At 35.2% G+C, this 21,394-nt stretch overlaps 1 pseudogene; it reads right to left on the reverse strand.

The window, feature by feature from the left end:
- Positions 1-6,457: 6,457 nt before the first annotated feature.
- Positions 6,458-8,335, reverse strand: LOC131034948 (photosystem I assembly protein Ycf3-like; annotated as a pseudogene).
- Positions 8,336-21,394: the final 13,059 nt, after the last annotated feature.

A 21,394-nucleotide genomic window follows, 5' to 3' on the forward strand; every position in this document is an offset into this window, starting at 1 on the left:
TTTTTAGTCTATAACTCATTTCACCATTCAAATTGTCAATGAAGATTTCCATTTTTTCCTTTTCAGGAATATCTCGAGGATATCTGGATACTATACGTTGCCAGTGTTGAAGGAACATCATGAATGTTTCATTGTTCTTTTGTTTGGTGTTGTAGACATCTAGCATGGTTATGGCATGTTGGATGTTATAGGAGTATTGAGTTATGAATTTGTTAACCAATTCATCAAATGATCTAACAGGTGGTGCAATTTTGGATAACCATTCCATTGTTTGCCCTCCCAAGCTTCTTGGGAATAACCTCATCAGATAGGTGTCATGATGAGCAAATTCAAGACTCATTGTACAAAATTCTCGAACATGATCTCGGGGATCACTTTTTCCATCGTATTTGTCAAATTTAGGCACATCTGAGTTTGGAGGAAAAGGTACCATGTTCAATCTTCTATCAAATGGATAAGGACAGATTTTGTTTAAAGAGTACCGCACTGTTGTCCCTTGTTGCATATCTTGTATTTCCCTTTGTAACATTTGCATTTGTTGAGTTAGGGCAGCCAAAGGTATATTGTCTTGTCGAGGGAAAAGTTCTTCCCTTGTATTAGTTCTCAGCTGAAAAGGTGTGTTAAATGGTATATTTTGCTCTGGAGTTTCTAGCTTAGGTATATGCATTTCTGGTATACGTTGTTCTGGAATATTTTGCTCAGGTATGTGTTGTTCAAAGTTATGAGGTTCTTCTTCTCTTTGTTGTTCTTGATATGCATATTGTCGAGATCTGGTTTTAAAGATCTTTGAGTCTAAATCTTTGGGAAGTTTAACGCCTTTACTTGTAAGCATGAGCAGATACTTTTCTTTGTCATTTTCCATAAGCCTTTCCACAAGCTTTTGGAATGAAGGGTTTTCCTGACATTCCTGAAGAAGTGCTCCAGAAATTTCAGTCTCTTCTAAGTGTGGAACTTCAAAAGGATTTGATAACCTTCGATTCATACTAGACTCTGCATGTGTCTCGCTTTGTTGGTTTCTTTGAGAGCGAGTAATAGGCATTTTAGTAAAAACTTTCTGTGATGAAGGGGACAAAATCCTCTTCGATGTGTTGCTCATGGGTGGTGATTCTAGTCGAGATGTGTTATAAGTGATACACTCGTCGAGCAAGAATGCCAGATTGATTTTTCCTCCGTGGTTTATGATTTGATTAAAAGCAGACTTTTGACAGTAGGCTCTTGTTTTTAAGGGCTCTTTGTCAAATTCGTTGGATTTGTTTTGGATATAACGTTTGACGTGATGAAGGAATACCCGATGAGATTTGAAGAGTTGATGATTGATATATAAAAACCTATTTCTCTTGATGAACTTGGAAAAGCAAGGTTGTTGTTTCTTCAACATGATGTTACGATAAAGGTTCTTTCTTCTCAGAATATGGAGATTAGTCATGCATGAGTGATCAATGGTTTCCTTTGATTTGTTTGGATTTAGTTGATCTTGTTTAGAAAATTTTAAATCTTACTCTATCAAAGTGAAAGTTTAGATGCCCCTTCATAACAAAGCGTGTCAAATGATATGGATAAAAGCCTCCCAATATGGAGACTTGATTTGACAACTTGAAATTTTTAAACAAGTGTTTTTGAGATGAAATCCGTAAGATGGTAAAGGATTCTATTGATATTGATGATGAGGTTTCCGGATTACGATAAGATAGATATATTTTATCATGCGATCAGTTTAAGATTTTTACAACGTTTGTTTTGACACAAATTTAGCTCAAGAAATAGTTGTTAACGGTTTGTTTTTGCCACTCTGCTTTGATGAAAAATGATGTTGATGGAAAAAGGCTTCTGAAAATGTTTTCAAAAATTTTAAAATTCCACACTGTTTTGCCCCCTGCCTTTTTTATTTTGGTCATGCGCTAAAACAGAGGTAGGATGCGCTACTCAATTTACTTCACGCGCTAAAATAAGGACCACACACGCTAGGCTGCCCCCAGACACGCGCTAAAGTTTTGACTGTTCAAAAATTGTTTTCTATCTGTTTAAAAAGTCATGCGCTAGGTTGGGCCTATAACGTGCTAACTTTTGAACCCGATGCACTAATGTTTGGTTTCCACACGCTAAGCTGATGCTTCCATGCGCTAGGCTGTTTCTCTGATGCACTAAATGTTTTAACACTAGATTGATTTTGGGATAAAACACTACTGTTTGGAACCAACGTGCTAAATTGATGGTTGGATGCGCTAACAAAAGTACCTCACGTGCTAAGAAGTTGCTCTTATGCGCTAAATTGCCCTGATTTTTTTTTTTTGGTTGGTTTTTTGTAAATTTTGGATTTTTGTTGTGAATTTTTCAAGTTTGATGGATGATTTTCTGAAGTAGTAAATGCAAGCATAGCACAAAAAGTACAACCATTTTGCCTAATCTAACAAAAAGTGTATGTTCTGCGAGGATGTGTTCAAATCCCCAATGTTTTAACAGGTTTGGATATGAATAATACACTTCAGAAAAGACTCTTTATTCAAAGGTCATAAATAACATCATAGCCCACTAGTCTTGATACTCCATCAGCTCAAACAACCATGTCACCCCCTAGAGGGCGCCCGTTTTTTTGCCTTTTGCCAGAAATTAACTCAAAGTGAATCGCTTCATAGTTGAGTAGTTATCTTGGGAGATATATGGTGAGTAATCTTAGGGGCGGATTCTTCCCCACCCTTGCACTATGATGTTATAAATGTCTGGTTACTGACTCGGTTCAAAGCTTCTATTTCTATGGTTCATAATCAAGCTTCTCGTTCGGTCGTCAGTGATAAACTCCCTTAGGAGGCTTCCCAACCTTTAGAACAAAGACTTTACGTATCTCGAGGATACTAGGGGAAGGCTAATTGCTGTGCGCAACCATTGAAAAGGACTTTCATCACTTCCCACGTTTGATTATAGTGGGTTGGAATTCTTGGAGTCAAAGCCATTCCCCACTTAGGTCGTTCCCTTCACACCGGCCATAAATGGCTTTAAGAGTTGATTCCAACTCCTCGAGAAGGAAGGCCTGCTAAAAGATGTAAAATGCTTTGAAGGAAAGAAAGCTTTTTAAGAGGTCTGGTTTTTTGGATCACCCAGTTAAGGGGAGAGCATATACCTTCCTCTTTCGATTCAAGGCAATCACAAATTCTTTTTAATCCTTCAATTCAGTGATTTTCTAACCTCTACTGGGAGATGTTGCTCCAAGAAAAAGCATGGTGTTAATTTTACTTTCTCATAGAAATGATTATTTAACCTAAGGAAATAACAGCGTCAATAAAGCAAAAGGCTCGATTTGGTCAACAAATAAACATCGATAAACAAAAGGGGAATCACTTCCCTTTTTAATTGTAACAAAAATTTTGAGGTGAGGTTCTTTCCTTTGCAAAATAAAAGTGGATCCTTTTATGCACCAAAGGATGGTGAGGTTCTTTTTAAGCTCTATTTTTTTTTGCGAAAAAGAAAATTTTGTGTTTGTTCTTTTTAGAGCCCAAATAAAGTTTTTCTCCTATAAAAGCAAGAAAATTTCCAATAGTGGTTCTTTTTATGGCCCAAAAGAAATAAGTGAGTTCAATTTTAAGAATAAAAGATGTTCAAAAATTTAAACTAACTTAACTAAGTTAGTGAAAATCCTAACTATCTAAATATTCTAAGATTAAGCTCCTTTCTGCAACAAAGTTGTTAGAATCCTGCAAGAAAACCAGAGAAAAAACGTTAGATGATTTGGTGGACTTCCACAAGTTTAAATTTTAACTTTCGGTTACAATTTAGTTCTTTTCTTTTCTGTCTATGATGCGCTATAGAATAAATTGTACGTGCTACAATATATCCGCAATGTGCTAAAATAAGGTTTCAACGCACTACACTATTTTCGAGATGTGTTATTCCGTGTGCCAAAAGCGCTGCTCTATTTTTCTCCCGCACCGAGACCTACAAGAAAAGATTAGTGGAAGTCATGCGCTAATATATGGACTTCACGTGCTAGATGATGGACTCCACACGCTGAACAGTTAACCGAATGCGCTAGGCTGTTAACCGAATGCGCTAAACAGTTGACTTAACGTGCTAATTCATTTTTTTCGCGTGCCTGCAAAAGTGGTTATATTTTAAAACCGATTAGATATATGGGGTAATGCCCCATGGTGGGCACCAGAAATGTATGCAGGAAAAACGAGTCGATAGAACTCAATATGTGAAAAATGGAGCTCTATGGAGCCTTGCTCACACACACACAGGACTTCTTGGTGCAAGCTATGGAGTAATGAAGTATCACTCAACTTCCCAAGGTTGGTCCCATGGTTCTCTATCTTACACGGTCCCTCAAACCAATGTTTTTGCTCTCAGATCACTGAGTAAAATGGTTTAGGGATGGCAAATGCAAGAATGATGGATGTTTTTTGTTGATTTAATATGAGATGCATCTTAAGCTATTCATGATTCTAGAAATGCAATAAACTAGCTATAAGATGAAAAGATTAGTATAAATACTATCCTAACGCCAGAAATGTATGTGGGAAAAGCGGGTCGATAGAACTCAATATGTGAAAAACGGAGCTCTATGGAGCCTTTCTCACACACACACAGGACTTCTTGGTGAAAGCTATGGAGTAATGAAGTATCAATCAGTTTCCCAAGGTTGGTCCCATGGTTCTCTATCTTACACAGTCCCTCAAACCAATGTTTTGGCTCTCAGATCACTGAGCAAAATGGTTTAGGGATGGCAAATGCAAGAACGAGGGATGTTTTTTGTTGATTTAATATGAGATGCATCCTAAGCTATGCATGATTCTAGAAATGCAATAAACTAGCTATAAGATGACAAGATTAGTATAAATACTATCCTAACATGATATATTAGTCTATGATTGAGCTAATGATAATAGAAAGTATTCTAAACATGCATATTTAGACTAATTCCTAGTTAAAAGAGAGGCTAAATGATGAGCATAAATGATATATGAAAGCTTGAATGTATTTGAGCATAAGTGTGATAATACAAACTTGGATTTATCTCTCTAAAAATGGAGGAATAAGAGCTCTATTTATAGCAAAAATAGGGCAATGGATGGTCAAGATTGAAAGAGTTAATCAAGGGCTAAGTTTGAAAGTTGGGGATCCATGTTTGCAATTTGCACCAATGAAATGGTGACAAGTGTCAACATAGGGTTGGGTTGAGAGAAGGGGTTGGAGGCATTAAATGCTTGAGAAGACCTTATGGTTATCTAGAGGGTAAGGGTCAAGCCTAAGTTAAGATTACCCATTGGATTAAGAGTTTATCCAAGGATAAACTCTTGTGCAAATGATTAAGAGATAATCATGGTCAAAGCATTAAAGGCTTGATGAGACCCTTGGGTTGGATGAAGGTTAAGTTAGGCAAAAAGTCTCTAACCATGTAAGAGGGTTGAATTAACCATTAATGGTTTGGGAGACTTTGGGGATATTAAGTGGTTGAAGATTTGAAGCCTTTGATGGTTATCAAAGACTTTAAGGGTTTGAGAAGTGACCTCCCCTTGCTTAGGGATGTGACAAAGTTTAGAAGATGGGTTAGGCTAATTAGAAATGATTAGAAGAGTCTAGAAGAAATTAGGAAGGGGTTTAGGAAGCAAGTGGGAAATGTAGGAGAATGCAAGTGGATGGAGGGATAATAGGATTTAATTGAATTTAATGAATTTCATTCAATTTGGTTTAAATAAATTAGATTTATTTAATTTAGGATAACTATTTAATTAAATTTGAATTTAATTAAAAGTGGATAGGGGGGATTTAATTGAATAAAATGATTTAATCATTAAATGGTTATAGTGAATTTAATTGAGTAATTTTCTTAATTAAATAGAGGAATGTGGATAATTTAATTAAATAGAGAAATGAACATAAAATATTCATTTAGGAATATGGTCATTTTTATACGTCTACAAAAACTAATCCCCCTTAAAATTTAAATAATCATTTACATCCCCAACAATTAAAATACCCCCATAAGTTTAAACTCTCTTGATCATTACAATTAATTATATCCTCCAATATTTATTTTAGCTCCCTTACAAAATAAAACATCTATCTAATTATTTTCCAATAAAATTTCCCCTTTTAAAACAAATACCCTCTTAAATTATTTGGCTTCACTAATGGTAAGCACCATTCCCAATATGCTAGGATATGCCTATGGTTGACTAATTGTGTAGCTTCAGGAATGGTAAGCGCCATACCCAATTGAAAAAGGATATTATCCAAGCACATTACAAGTAATTGTTTCTAGACAAGATTTACCCATATAGAAAAGATTTTTTTCGTTAACAATTCATAGAAATTATTCTTTGTTTTATTTTAAACATATTTTTTTATAATGACAATGCAATGCAAGAAGCTAATTCGCTCAAATAGTATGAAAAACGGATTTATCATGTTTGGATAAATTTCATACTCTTGATGATTTCACAATATAGTAATCGAGACATTTTCATTCTCCAAAATGTCCTGTAATCTTTAACCAATTTTATGCTTCGATATAATTGCTTGGAGCAAGCGCTATAACTTGTTTCCAATACTCAACAACTTGATCAAGCCAAGCTTCCACAATTTCAAGATCTCCCTATTGAATGGCATGTTCAGATCCTTGGTTGGGATAGATCAACTTCTAAAAATTTTCTTCCGTTAGAACCATACTTGAGAGTTTCCTACCTCATACAGCTCAATTAACTATTCTTTAGTCCTTTACCCAAACTTCCAAAATAGAAGAAATATGTTCAGGTTAACTGAAAGAACAAAATGGGTCAATGACATGAGTTTCAAACTTCACTTTCAATAAATGATAAGGTTTCTCTTTCCTCCCACCATAAAAAAGATGAAGTATTATAAATATAGAAATTTACTTCAGATTATCCTATTAAAAATATTTTTAAGAGGTAACTATCTATGTTCTATATAAAAATTTTGAAGAATACTTTCCTACTAGGAAAGTACTTCACATCCTTACAATCCGATGCTACACCGTTGCTCAATAGCCTAGTAGATCAACCCTATTACATAAATTGACTCCTTTTTTTTGCCCATGACCAAATTTGATCGTATCAGCCCAAACTTTCAATAATTGATCTTTATGGTGCTTTCTCCATCAAGTGAATTGAATTTATTTTATCCATGGACTAACCGGGCTATATTTATCGATTCATATTTGGGCTCCTACGAGGGATATTCTTAAAACCATTGTTTTGGATGATGCATATGTAGAAAGCCTCTTTTTTTCTTTTTCGTAGTTCTAAACAAATTCATTATATAGTATAGATAGCCGCACGTAATGATGGATCAAGTTCGTATTATTAAGAGCTTGTGGTAAAGACGGGTTTCATTCGAATGTCTGGAAATAATATTCCAAAGCCTTAGTATGTTCCCCATTACTCGTGTGGATAAGACATATATTATATAATATATAACTTCAGTCATAGGGATCAATTTCTAGTCACATGGCTTCATAATAATTTTATAAAGCTTCCGCATATTCCCCTTCGGGTTGAGCTAACATTCATTACGGTCGTTCATTCAATAGAAATGATCTCCATTTCAAAACCGTACATGAGAATTTAACCTCATACGACTCCTCCTTTTTTACAAAATAAGGGAAGTAATCCATTAAATGGACAAAACAATAGTTTCCTATATTATGAATTAATAGGAACTAGTGTATTTCCAATGAATCTCTAGCTATCCTTCTTGCAAAGATTTTTTTCTAAATACCAAGTATTTTAGCTTAGCACTATAAACATAACCTCCACCAATTTCTTTGTCCTTAATGCACTGTATTTTACGAGGATTATTCACTTCAATAGTCTCTGATGGTTCTAGCGGTATCCGAAATACAAATGAGATGGATGTTTGTTGCCTCAACCATTCTAACTAGCCCTTCATTAAAAAAGTTCTGTGTATTATAATGAAGCATTTGTGTTGTCGATTTTAACACATAGTACTTTTTCCCCTATGCATACCTATCATATAGATTTGACCATTAACATCCATGTAATAGATATAACCTTTTGCTTAATACTAGAATCTTAGAAGATCAAAGCATCTAAGGTTGCATAAATCGGGGATACACGACATAAAGAATTGTTCTATTTCTAAAACTCACCTTTACTAAGAGTAAATTTTCTTTAACTTAATAAATATTCCACCATTATATGAAACGAGAAAAAGCAGAAAGAAAAAAATACAAATCACACTATCTCTGTAATAAATAAATGCCCTTTTCTCCCCTGAAGCCATTGGGATTATCTGTAATAATATATCCGCTACAATTGTGAGTCTTGTCGATAAAAATGTCATTTCTCTGAGATATAGGCATAGTCAATTATAAATTTGATAAAAAAATTATTCCCCATACAGAAATGATTCCATGAACAAAATTATTTTCCAATGCACAATAGTATAATAAATGGATTTCCTTACAATCGCAAATATGTAAACATTATCTTGTTTTCTAAATAAAGAAAAAATGGGAATATTTGAAAGAGTTCATTCAATTTATTGATGAACAATAAATTGAATTTTAGACAATGTTTATATCTATATATGCAAATTTAAGAAATATCGCACTCGTTTGCTCATGATCTCAAGGATCAAATGAGCAAGTAAACGGTAAATTGATGAAGAGTCAATTTCCTACTTTTTGATAAAATTGGGATCTTGTGTGTTTATACTTATTCTAAAATATAGAATATATTGAGTATAGCCACTATGTTATAATGTGTACCATTCATTCTTACCGAAAAAATGATTCATAATATATATATAGGATCATTATGGATCAATAGATCTGGCAAGTAATTTCACAATTGGATTAGCAATAAAACCCCAAATAAGATAAAATAATCAGATTAGAGTGAGAAAAATAAAATATCTTGAAATAAGAAGAAAAGGAGTGTGGTAAAATACTCTTTTGTCTTTATGCCAGATTTCATAAATAATTTACCTATGCAAAAGTAAGTTATCACATAATAAAACTTGTTCTTTTCATTTTGTTGACAAATGAAGAGATCACATAGGAAAGATGACTAAGTGGTTCAAGGCGTAGCATTGGAACTGCTATGTAGGCTTCTGTTTACTAAGGTTTTGAATCCCTCTCTTTCTGTATATTCACCTTAGTCCTTTTTGCATCATTTTCTCATGAATCTAAACCCAATAAGATGCTTTCATCCTCCTGCAATATCCTTCTATTTTAGGATAGAGAAAATAAAAAGAGTAAAGGTATGGAAAAGGAAAATAATAAATATTAAAAGAAATTTGTCAATCAATGTATTATTGACAATGACATTGTCATGTAACATACAGAGGGAGAGATGTGTAGAAATCCTTTCTTTTCATTCCCAATTTAAACTTGACGGGAATAGTATTCTATGACCAATAATTCATTAATCTTCAAACCAATACGATTATTATCTATTATTTTTTTAACTAACCCACTATATTGTGACATTTTTTTTTAATACGATTTAAATAGGGTGGCACCCTCATCTTATCCTTCTAAAAAATATATATTGTTATTAATTCTATCTCTCAACATTTGTTTATCCTTTATAGATATAAAATCTTGGGGTTTACAATGATAACTTGGTATATCTACTATACGATCATTGACCAGGATATGCCTATGGTTGACTATTTGTCTGGCTTCAAGAATGGTAAGCACCATACCCAATCGAAAAAGGATATTATCCAAGAGCATTTCAAGTGATATAAAAAATGCAACAACAATTTTTAAATGAGTCTCTAATGCAAGCGATAAATTATTTTATTTAACTAGGAGGCTTAGAACTTTTCCCAAGTTCCTAAGTATAAACCTTAATAATTTATATTTCAATTTCTTTTTAATTTACTAATAACACTCGTTAATCTAAGCTGATTAAAATATACCAATAATGACAAACCCACTTTAATATTAATTAATTCGCCCAATTACAATTTACTATTTTAACTATATTCACTGTTAATATTATTTCCTTATATTATTTAAATAATTCCAAAATCCATTAAATTAATATTAATACAAATTAATTGTATTAATAATTAATTAATTGAGCAAACGAATATTAAGTTCCAAAATATCATTATAATAATTAAATCATTAATAATGTTTCCTAGTAAATATATCTTCCATTATTGAAAACTAATCCCCCTTAAAATTTAAATAATCATTTACATCACCAACAATTAAAATACCCCCATAAGTTTAAACTCCCTTGAACATTACAATTAATTATATCCTCCAATATTTATTTTAGCCCCCTTACAAAATAAAACATCTATCTAATTATTTTCCAATAAAATTTCCCCTTTTAAAACAAATACCCTCTTAAATTAAAATGATCACATTTAATCATTTATAAAATTACTTCATTTGAAATGGGGTTCCCCCCCACCTTTACTTTATTTTAAATTTAAAAACTTTTTTTAATATTCCTTTCATTAAGAGTTAACCCTATTAGGGCTTCATTTTTTTTTATTATTATTATTAAAATGAAAACTCAACACAACCATCTTCTTCCATTCTTCTATTGTCCCTAACCGAAGTTAGGGTTTAATGTTTTATTTATTTGTTGCATGGCATATAAGTTGTTGTCTTCAAAATATGATTCTCTTTAACATCCTTAACATAATATAATTGAACTCGGTGCAGATGAGATATCAAAGATAAGGAAATTCTCAAGACAACATATGACAAGGTTTAGTTAAACCTTCTACACTTCAGACTTGCTCAGAGTCCAAGTGGGTATACCTTTGTGAACTAAATTCACACTTTCAAACATAAACCCACAGCAAACCAGTCCAGAAAACTAGTGGATTTAATCACCCTGAAACCAACTGAAACAAAAGAATGCAAATTATACTCATATTCAGTATTGTGACCAACAAAACATGTAATAGACAACTTCAATCAATACCAGTTCCATATCCAAGGTCACAGAGTCATCTAAAATTCAAACAATACTCCCCAAAAACAAAATACCTTCACACATCCCATTGGCTCGACTTCTATTAATCCTTATATGTGCCTAACACTTATAAGAATTTATGCATATCAAATTAAACCATGATCATCAAGATTCAAAGTTCCCTACAAAGAATTCACCGGTAGGAATGATCCCCACATCTTTAATTTCCCTCCTAAAGAGAAAAGCTAGCAAACACATCTACTGAAAATTGCCTTGCAACCCCATTCAAACAAAATAACCCTAGATTATTCAGAATGAAAGCAATAAACAAATTATAGGAATACTTGAAGACAATGCAAAGTTCACTCGAAAGCTGATGGTTTGCATATTGATATTATTATTCAAAGAAGTATTACAAAAACTTTGGAATTTTCTCCATTACACTTAGAAAAGCTCAGCTATGAATTTCAGAAGCGTTTTCTTACAATTCTTTGCGATCCCCTTTCCTCTAGTCCTGGTATCCATTTATAACAACATGGATGCACAAAGCTTCAGACTTTTTGAGGAGAGTTTGTTACAATCATTTCTTTCAAAACAAAGAATGTTACAAGCTTTTCACAAAAACAGTTACAAGCTCTTTTCAGCCTCTTCAATTTCTTCAATAGGCTGTTCGGTTATAACTTCTTCTACCTTTTCAGGGGCGCTCTCCGACTATTCCGGTTCATGGGTGGCATATTTTTTGGTCCACTCATCATACACATCTTCTGTCGGCCATGAGAAATTAATCACTTTATCCTTAGCCTTGGTCAACCTTTTCCAAGAGTTTCTCATTTTGTTGACTTCTGAATTGAGAAAACCATAATGTGACTTAATTTTCTCTATCTCTTGTATTGTCAAAACAAAGAAAGAAGCATCATCTAGATCAATAATTCCCTTAATTCTTGCTGACAGCTTGGCTTCTACCTCCTTAAGCCACATTTGTTTGTCCTTCAGTTGATCTGGGCTAGCAAAAACTCCTGGGAGCAACTCAAAAACTTGATCAGCATATTCCTTTTTGCACAAATTAACTTTCCTATCAACATTATCCACCCCTGCTGCTAGTTGTACTAAATCTTTAGTGATGTCAGAAGTGGATCTAATGATAGGATTGGTCGTTGCTTCATCACAAGATACACACATAAACTCTAAATCTTTCTCCCTAGGCCTCCATTTGTCAAAAATAGGTGTCAAAATGGCCTTGTCTCCCCTGAGCTCATTCCATATATCCAAAATTTTACCTACATTGTTGTAGAGCAATGAGGCATTCATTGTATCTACAAAACTGGAAATTGTAGCCCTTACTCTCTCCTCATACTTCTTTGCATATAAGGCCCGAGCTTGTTTTAAGTTTTCTAATTCTTGAGGAGTAATCTCAACCATTTGAGAGCTGGAGGGTGCTGGAGATGGTGGAAACTCAACGATAGGGCTAGTAGGTGCAGGTCTTGCAGGAGAAGAGGAGATCATCAATGTTGAAGACTCACCTTGATGGTATTGTCCAGTCAACTGGCTTTGTAGCTTAGCAATGATGCTATCCTTACCTCTTACCTCCTCCTTAGCATTGTTATAGGCCTTCAAAATTGGTTCCAACTTGACTTGGAGGATCTCTTTCTCTTTGGCTTCCTTTTCTACTACTGCAACACTAAATTTTGCAGTCTCTAGCACAATGCTAGCAACTTCCACTACCCCTGTACTCTGCACTCTCTTCACCATCATCCCACCAAGGTAACTTGACCTTGGGGTATCTTTGTTCTTCTTACTCTCATTTTTCTTGAGAGACCACATGACGAGTGTAGCATTATCCTTACTGAAAGTAATTCCCTCCATGGGTTTGGTCTCCTTCCTCACTGCGTCTAGTACCAGGGCATCTACTATATCCCACTCGGGTAAAATAAGCACTCCAGCTTGTGCCACCATATCTCTCCCTTGCTCAGGGGTGATGGTTTTGAACTCTTCCATCATCTCTTGCTTTATTTCCTCTTCTACCAGGGCTGGATCTTTATTAGGCTGCTCACCTTTTCTCTTTTCACATCTAGCATTATATTTATCTATGTTCTGTTTCCATATAAACTACATAAATGCTTCTGATGTGACAAAATTGTTGTCAGCCATGAAGGCATTACTTGCCTGCTTTATCTCAGGATCCCACTGCTGGCCTTTGAGTTCAATGGTGGTAATGTCCATTTCAGTAGCAAGGGGTTCTTTTGGCATTCCTTCTTCCACTTCATTATAAGTGTAGACAATTTCCCCTAGACTACCTAATTGTAGGAGTTGCTCAACTGCTGCTTGCTCATCTCCTACGTGGATAGGGGATTGGGATGGGGAATACAAAGGTGCATCTAATTGTACTTCTTTGCCTACCCTTTGCTTCTTTGGGCTCTCTTGTATGTCAATGACATCTTGTATCTTCCTCTTTCCTTTAGAGGTAGAGGGCTCCCTTGTTGTAGGCATCAACACACTATAACTAGATTTCTTATGCAATGTATAATCACCAAGAGGGATTGCTTTGCTGGAAGATGACCTACTTAGGATCACTCTCACCTTTTCAGGGTTGCTTTTGATTACAACTTCCCTCTTCTCCTTCAGGGTCTGCATCACATCTTCAAAGCAAACAATTAAAAACTTTATTTTCTCCTCCAGAGGGAAAAAGCTAGACAATGGGTCATAGCTGGCATCAAACTGATGCACGAAATCCAAGGCTTTCTTATAAGCCACCCATTTCTCTTTCCTTAGCTCCTGCTCATCTAGATCAAACTCATTTCTGATGAGGTCTTCAGGAAACTGAAATTGATGGGGCCTACCTCTGCATGCTTCTCTCTTTCTAAACATGTCGTTGAAGAAATCTTCTAGATCAGCACACCTGGATACTATAGTAGACAAATGATAAGGCTTGAGAAAATCCTCAAAGCAATTCCAACCCCCTTTTGTTATTACAAATTGGTGGGCTATGGTAACTGTAGGGAAAATAGCCCCTTTACCCCTACCTATCAGCTTTGCCTCTTGTACACCACCAATTTGTCTAAGGATCTCTGCAATTCCTACTTTGAGAGGAACCTGGTAAGGTAGCAAGAATGGGGTGCCTCTAAAACCAAACACTTTGAAAACTATCAAGATTGGATATAAATAAATGTCATCCCAATTGTGAACAATTTTTATGTTCTCTGCGAATTCTTTTGGTCTTATGAATTCCAAAAGAACCTTGGGGATTCTTGGGTTCTTCGAGCAGAGGAGAGTCCTGATCTTGGATGCAAAGTATTTGTCAAACTTCAAGAAACTGGCATCCTCCCTATCCCATGACAACACAGTACTCCATAGTTGTACTGGCATCTTTTCTCCTTCTTTCTCCTTGACAAGGTCCAATCCACTGGCAAAGTAATCACCACCTTTGAAAATAAATAGATGCATCAGGAGTGAGTACCATCCAAAAGGCCTATCCACCTTTCCATTCTTTATTCCTGTTAACCCTCCATGGATAGCATCAGGAATGAAAGAAGCATAATCAAATGTAATTGCAAGAGAAGGATTCAAAATCTGACCAATCATTAATAGGTAGTGATTTGGCATATTTGCTTGATCATCTTCTCCCAAAATTTGGCAAAGTGCCCAATACATTCCCTTAGCCCTAAGGGTGAACATACTCAATGAAAAGGGCTCTTCTATGTTGGCTCCTACAACTGCCAACCCACCTATCTTTACAAAAAATTCCTTGAGTGGCCCATTCCTGAGATGATTCCTTTGTGCACTATAAATTTGAGCTAGTGACTTGAAATTTATGGGCTCCAGAAAATTGGTGAACTCATTAAGCCCAAAAGCATTCCTGAATTCTTCAGCATTAATCTCAATAAGGGTTTTTCCATTTATATCCCAAATGCTTCTTGTGACTGGATCATAGTTGAGTGCAATTTGGGTCAACAAATCTATGTCCATAAATACCCCTGGGACTACCAATTTCCCAACATCTAATTCCCAAATACTATTTTGTGGGGCCAGAGAATTTCTCATTCCAAATCCAATCTTAAATAACCCCAACCCAGACAATCCAACCTATGGGTCTCTCAACCAGTTACCCTTGTCATACAGTCCTTCTCCTATCTTTAAATGGGGAGCTCTAGGCACTAATTATTTTGCCTTCGATGCCTGATTAGTTGACAACGTCAACTGTTCAAGAAAATCATCACAAACACTTCTTTTTGAATAATTGACTTTGCCAAAAAATTCTCTTTTAGGAGCCATTTAAAAAAAATGTAAGAAATGAATACCACTCCTAAATACTTCTGTGACGAATCAATATCTTATCTAAAACACACCACATAGGAATTGCTACACAAGAGTACAAGAAAATCTGTTCTTAACTTGAAGGAATTTGCTCTGCAACTGAACTGACTTGCTCCATACTTGAAGAAGATAGCTCTGCATCTGCTCCTCCGCAAAAATTCTTCAAAAGATATCTTCACCTAGTTGATGGGAAATCATATATTGTACCCAAGGTCTTAACTACAACATTGATTCCGCATGCTTCGGTCGTCCCTTCAAAATTGAATTCATAGGAGAATTCATATTTTTTGCTCCAACGGGTCACAATGTTCTTGCAAGCCTTTCATTTCGCTCTTTCGCAACTTCGCGAAGTATAACTATCGGGCAGCTTGGTCCTGCGAAATAGTGCCGACCTTCTGATCAAAAGAAACTTGATCGAGCGTTATACTAACTAACAGCTTTGGCTCCGCGCTGGGTCTTGCTTCTCTATTGGCTACGTGCTACCACATGGCACTCAACCACTGGCCTTGAAATGCCTTTCGCATTCGACTCAACACTGGCCATGTGTCTTTCTCTTATACCGTCGGTTCCACCTTGGCGGGCCCACATCTTTCTTCTAAGACCATGTGTCACTGGACATGTTGCCATCCATCATGACACATGGACGGTTCTCGTTCACTTTCACTATTTCGGAGGGTATAAAGCATGAGCATCTTACCCTTGCGAAATAGCGCGGGCCGTCAGATCATTTTTTAGTTGATCGGCTTTTAACCATCTGAATAGGCTTCGGGAGGGGTGGGCCCTCTGACTCACTTTGAACACCTGGTGTACAGTCATCTTCAGAGCTGACATGTCGCTTTTTTATTTGCTGAGAAAAAGAACTGGGCTCCAATTAATTCTTGACACTTGTATTTGCCATGTCATCTCCTAACCCGCGACGTGACTCACCTCTAGGACCCGTCTTTTAACCTTTAATCCCGACTTGCTGACTGTTGTAGCTTATGTCGTGTGTCGCCATTTTACTCGCCCTCATCGACCAGCTAGACCACCTAGTTGGCATGCCATGTCATTTTCACAACTTTACTGGTTTTAAACTATGTGCAACTTCGCCTAGCGAAATAGCGAAAGTCATAGATCCATCCGCAAGATGCACACTAGTTACTGGGCCCGACAACTTTAGGAGGAATACACATAAGGCATAAATTTTTTGCAATTAATTAACATGACCGCCTAGGCAAACGACAAGGGGGGACACCTCCTACGATCCCATGACCCATTACTTAAGTGGATAAAGTAATGGAAGAATAGAAACCAGAGGGTTTTAAACAAACATTATGCGATTTAAAATCAAAAACCCTAAACCCTCAAGACCCTACACAGAGCTGAAGCAATTGAAAATGTGCCTTACTCAGAATTTCAAAAAACCATAGCCAATTATGGGAAAAGAAAAACCCATTTTTAATCAGTGATAACATAAGCCATGGTAGAGGGCATGCACAGGGGTGGCGGAGGAGAGGCACATCGGTGGGGAAGATAGTGATGTCGGCAGTGGAGTTCATAGGTTGTGGCGGGTTTGAAACATGAGCGGCGGTGGAGGGAAGTCGAGTCCCCCCCCCCAATGCGGGTTTCCCCATAGTTGTGGCATCGTGGCACCCCTCCCCAAAGTGGGTCGCGGCCCATGTGGACGTGCCCACAATGGGCCGCCATACTGTGGGTGTGGCCGTAGTAGTCGCAGCCCCCAGTGTGTGTTTGTGTGTACAAATAAGATCACTATATTCCTCTTTAGAGCAGGTCTATTTTATAAATCAACAATACTATTATATTTACATGTGTGTGTGTGTATATATATATATATATATATATTTGTAACAAAATGCATTCACTATGTAAACATAGTATATTTCTAGATTAGTATGTTACAACATCATTATGTTTATTTACATGTAATGTATTTTTTGATATATATATATATATAGGTCAATATAAATATATTCTCAAAGATGACCTCACTGTATTTTTCTAGAACTAGTTTATTTTAACAACATTGATTTTTTCACTAACCATAAATATATATCATACAAATAAATGAATAACATGATTCAATATGGAGTTCTTTTCTATATCTACATTCTGATTTAAAAATTCCTTACTACTAACAGATTTACAGCTAGCATTTTTAAACATCAAGAAGTGATTTAAATAAGTAAATGAAGTGCAAGTATATCTATTTAAAACCGCATGTTTAAATTCAATACTAATTAGATCTAGACAATAACTGAAACAAGAGATAAATCTGTAGTTTAACAAAAAGTATTGCTTCTCATGTATATTCTTTCATTAGATATTACAACTGAAATATAACACTACAACTTAACCCTTTTCTCTTTTTTTTCAAGCTATTGAATAAACAAACAAAGAAAATAATACATTGCTCACAAGGAAATATAAATGAAACTTTTCTTTACATTTTAATTGAAAATGACTAATTACAATAAGAAGATTTAAATCTGAAAAATGAACAAAGGAGTACACTTTCGACACAGTTTAAACACCACTTTAGGAAGGTATCTTTTCTCCATCCTCTAAATAAGTTGCAGACCTGCAAATAAAACTTTGGATGTGACCATGGAGGCTCACCTCCCAACCTAGGCCTACTAGAGGCCACCCTCGAGCTAGGAGAACCAAGGACCAAACCGGTTACACACATACTCATACACAAATACAAGAAATCAGATTTTACAAAGAAATCATTTCAACAATGAACTCCCAATCCTAGGCTTGCACATAGTAACCAAGTGACTTAAAACAATGCGGTCAAGGTGGACCAAGTATCTAAAGGGAGAACTACATTTAAACCATTGATAGCCAAATGCCTTCACAAGGATAAAAAGATCCATCTACTTGGTCTCTCACATGACCAAAACAATCCTTATGACCCCCAACGTTTCAAGTGAAACTCCCCTTATGACCCCCATATGCTATATATAAAAAACAAACAGCAGCAAGGCTCTTAAAACTTGTTTATCCCTCTCTTCCCAGAAGAGAGACTCTGCACCCTTAGAATGTCCTAAAACCCTCCACCCCAAGACTCCTCTTCCCTCCCAAGGGTGAGTTTAGTCTTGACTCCCATGTACAAAGAACAAGAAAACACCAAAGGAAAACAACTAAAAACAATTCCAAAAAACATAGTTTCAAGAACATAGAAACATATTCATTTCCCAACAAATTCAGATTTTACCATCACATAACATGAATGCAACTAATCTACTTTGGAAGGATTAACACCAACCTTTACTCCTACTATCGAATGTATATTGTAGAAGAGATTCCCAATTCCCTTAAAATCCTCTTACTTAGCCAAAATTCAATTCTAAAATTCCCAAATCTAATACCAAAAACTTGTCTCCAAGATTGGAGAGTGGGTGATCAAAGTCCCAAGTTTCAGAATCTCCCCTATGTAGGTTCTCATCAAACTTTCCAACTTCCTTGGAAAGGATGTGAGTTCCCATAGGTTGGTCTTCCCAACCTCTTACATGGTTTCTAGAAATGAAAACTAAAAAAAGTGGTTGCAAGATTGGGAAGTGCACCTAAACACCAAAAAGGAAGGTTGTCTACCCAAAAGTAAATCTTGTAAAAGTTCAATTTCGTCCATCTTGGAAAATGCACTTTTGAAGTGACTCCACAATCACATTTGAGTGGTCACATAGCTAAAAATGAGCCTTATCCATAGGTATATCAAATGGGCCTTCAAAAGTGACCTAAACTCAACCCTAAGAGTTCGTTTGATCCCCCAAAAACTCACCTAAAGTTTGTCTACGGGTCAAACTTGATCTGACCAAACAAATGGATCTCTAACCAAGTTATCTTTTGGCACCACAACAAGATATTTGAAAATGCATTGGGTTACACACTTTCCCTCCTAAGGAAATATCATTTGTCAACTCACACACATCACATGTGTCAAGTGACACCATAAAATACACATCACAAAATACACTTGGCATGTCATTTTTGGGAATAATAAAATTAACAATTACAAATATGAACTTACACTCAAGCATCACTATATGAAATTAAATACATCACATACGAGGTATTGTCTCTCTAAATAGACAAACCTTGGCTTTACTATTTCACATAGGTTTGGCCTTAGTTCTCTGTGTATTTCCATTGTCACATGGATTAATTTCTTGCACATCTCATTTCACACATTAGTAATCCAAAACCACATGCATATGTAAGTATATGAAAGGAAATATACCTTAGACACACATAGCATCAATTGATCCAAATCCAAGAGTAACAGAGATAGTATCTAATTAACATTTTTCCTAGCAAATCCATATGAAATCAATTACTCAATTGCATCATCTTAAGCATCATATAAATCAATTTTCCATAAGACATGTATGAATGTATCATATATTCATCACATAAGTACTTAAACCAATGTAAGATGGAATACATCATATCCAATGATATCAAATCACCTGTCAAATAGTATCTAAATCCATAATGCATCAAAATAGTGTAGCAAATAATAAGTCTAACATGAAAATCAATGAAGTGCTATGACAAGCTCGGGGTAGGGCCTCACATTTACAATTTCTCCATACTATTTTTATTTCCCCAACAATTAATATTCTTCCAATCTGTTTTGGGTTTAATTAAGTCCTCCCTACTACTATTATATAATAATTAGCAGTTAATAAAGATTTGGTTGCACCATAGATATGATAGGTATTATTATCTGCGATAATCCTAAATGACCTCTTCATGCTCTATCATATTTGGAAACATCAGTTGTTTTGTATGTGATTCTTATACAGGATTGTTTGGTAAGTTGGCTAGTTGTGTATCTTCATCCATGATTGTTATATAATAAGTAATGTTTATAATAATATTGGTTTACTTTTATTTGAATATTTTCAAAATATTATTATTAATGAATATTAATTAAATAATAATATTTAATAAATAAATAAATATTTACTAATTTCAATTAATAAATATTATATTAATTAATAATAATTATTTCATTTAGGTTATATATATAACTATCAGGGAGGGGACATGAAAATGAACAAAAGCATCATTGTATGATGATCACAGTTTAGATATGGCACAAATTAGACAACAAAATATCCAGACCACCAAGTCTCCAGATCACTGACCTTATACCAATTGATATCTTTGCATCACTCACATCGTCATCCTTACATTAAGTCACATAATCAATCACTATTGAATTTCGCATTCACATACATACATCTATTGCATCTACCCTACATTTGTGCATATATACCAATCTATAACAATCATCTTCACCAAGTTGGCCTCAAAAGATATTGTAATGTGTATGCACGCTTTTGACTCAAAAAATACAACTAGACCCAAAGTATGAAACATGTGATCTTTAATCCAGACTAAAAAATGAAAACCAACCAAAAGGCTCCAGACCAAAAAGAATAGCTAGATCATTAACAGATACATGAAAAATTATTTTGGTAAATTTAAACAGCACAATCTATACACAAAACTCTTTCAGATCAAAACACAAACAATCTGGACCAAAACACTGCTTCCGATCTACTCCTAGATTCCAAAATAATTCTAGATCAAAGGGGTTGGCATCAATGACAAGACAAAGGCATCTTTGTAACATGAAAAAGGGGGAGATTATTGCAAATATGATTTTTTATTGTCATTGATGTCAACCAAGGTTCGAAAGTATGTGATCAGTGGTGTTGTATCTAGAGTATAATCATGTGTTCACATTGATATATGGAGATTGACCATGTGATGACTATAGATGGTATATCTAATTGACTCATGGCTATTTTGTAGCATTGAAGATGCATTTAGATGTCTGCAACAAATTTTCACTACGTGTGACTACTCTAGTGAATAATCTGTTAGACAAGGTTCAATATTCTAGTTTGCATTGTGTCGCATTGACTCATCTTTGCTTGCAGTTCTAGTATGATGTTGGTCGATGCAAAATTATGTTATATCTAAGATTTCATTTTCCTATTTATTTTGCAATTGATTTGGTGTCTGTCTGAGTATCGGACATGCAATGGCAATGTACCTATTTGCAAGAATTCTTTGCATGCCTCTGCTTTCTAACATGTTTGGTGTTGTGGATCTCTAATAAAGTACTTTAGTATCAATTAATTATA

The sequence above is a fragment of the Cryptomeria japonica genome, chromosome 8 (genome assembly GCF_030272615.1).
Source record: "Cryptomeria japonica chromosome 8, Sugi_1.0, whole genome shotgun sequence".
Classification (NCBI taxonomy): domain Eukaryota; kingdom Viridiplantae; phylum Streptophyta; class Pinopsida; order Cupressales; family Cupressaceae; genus Cryptomeria; species Cryptomeria japonica.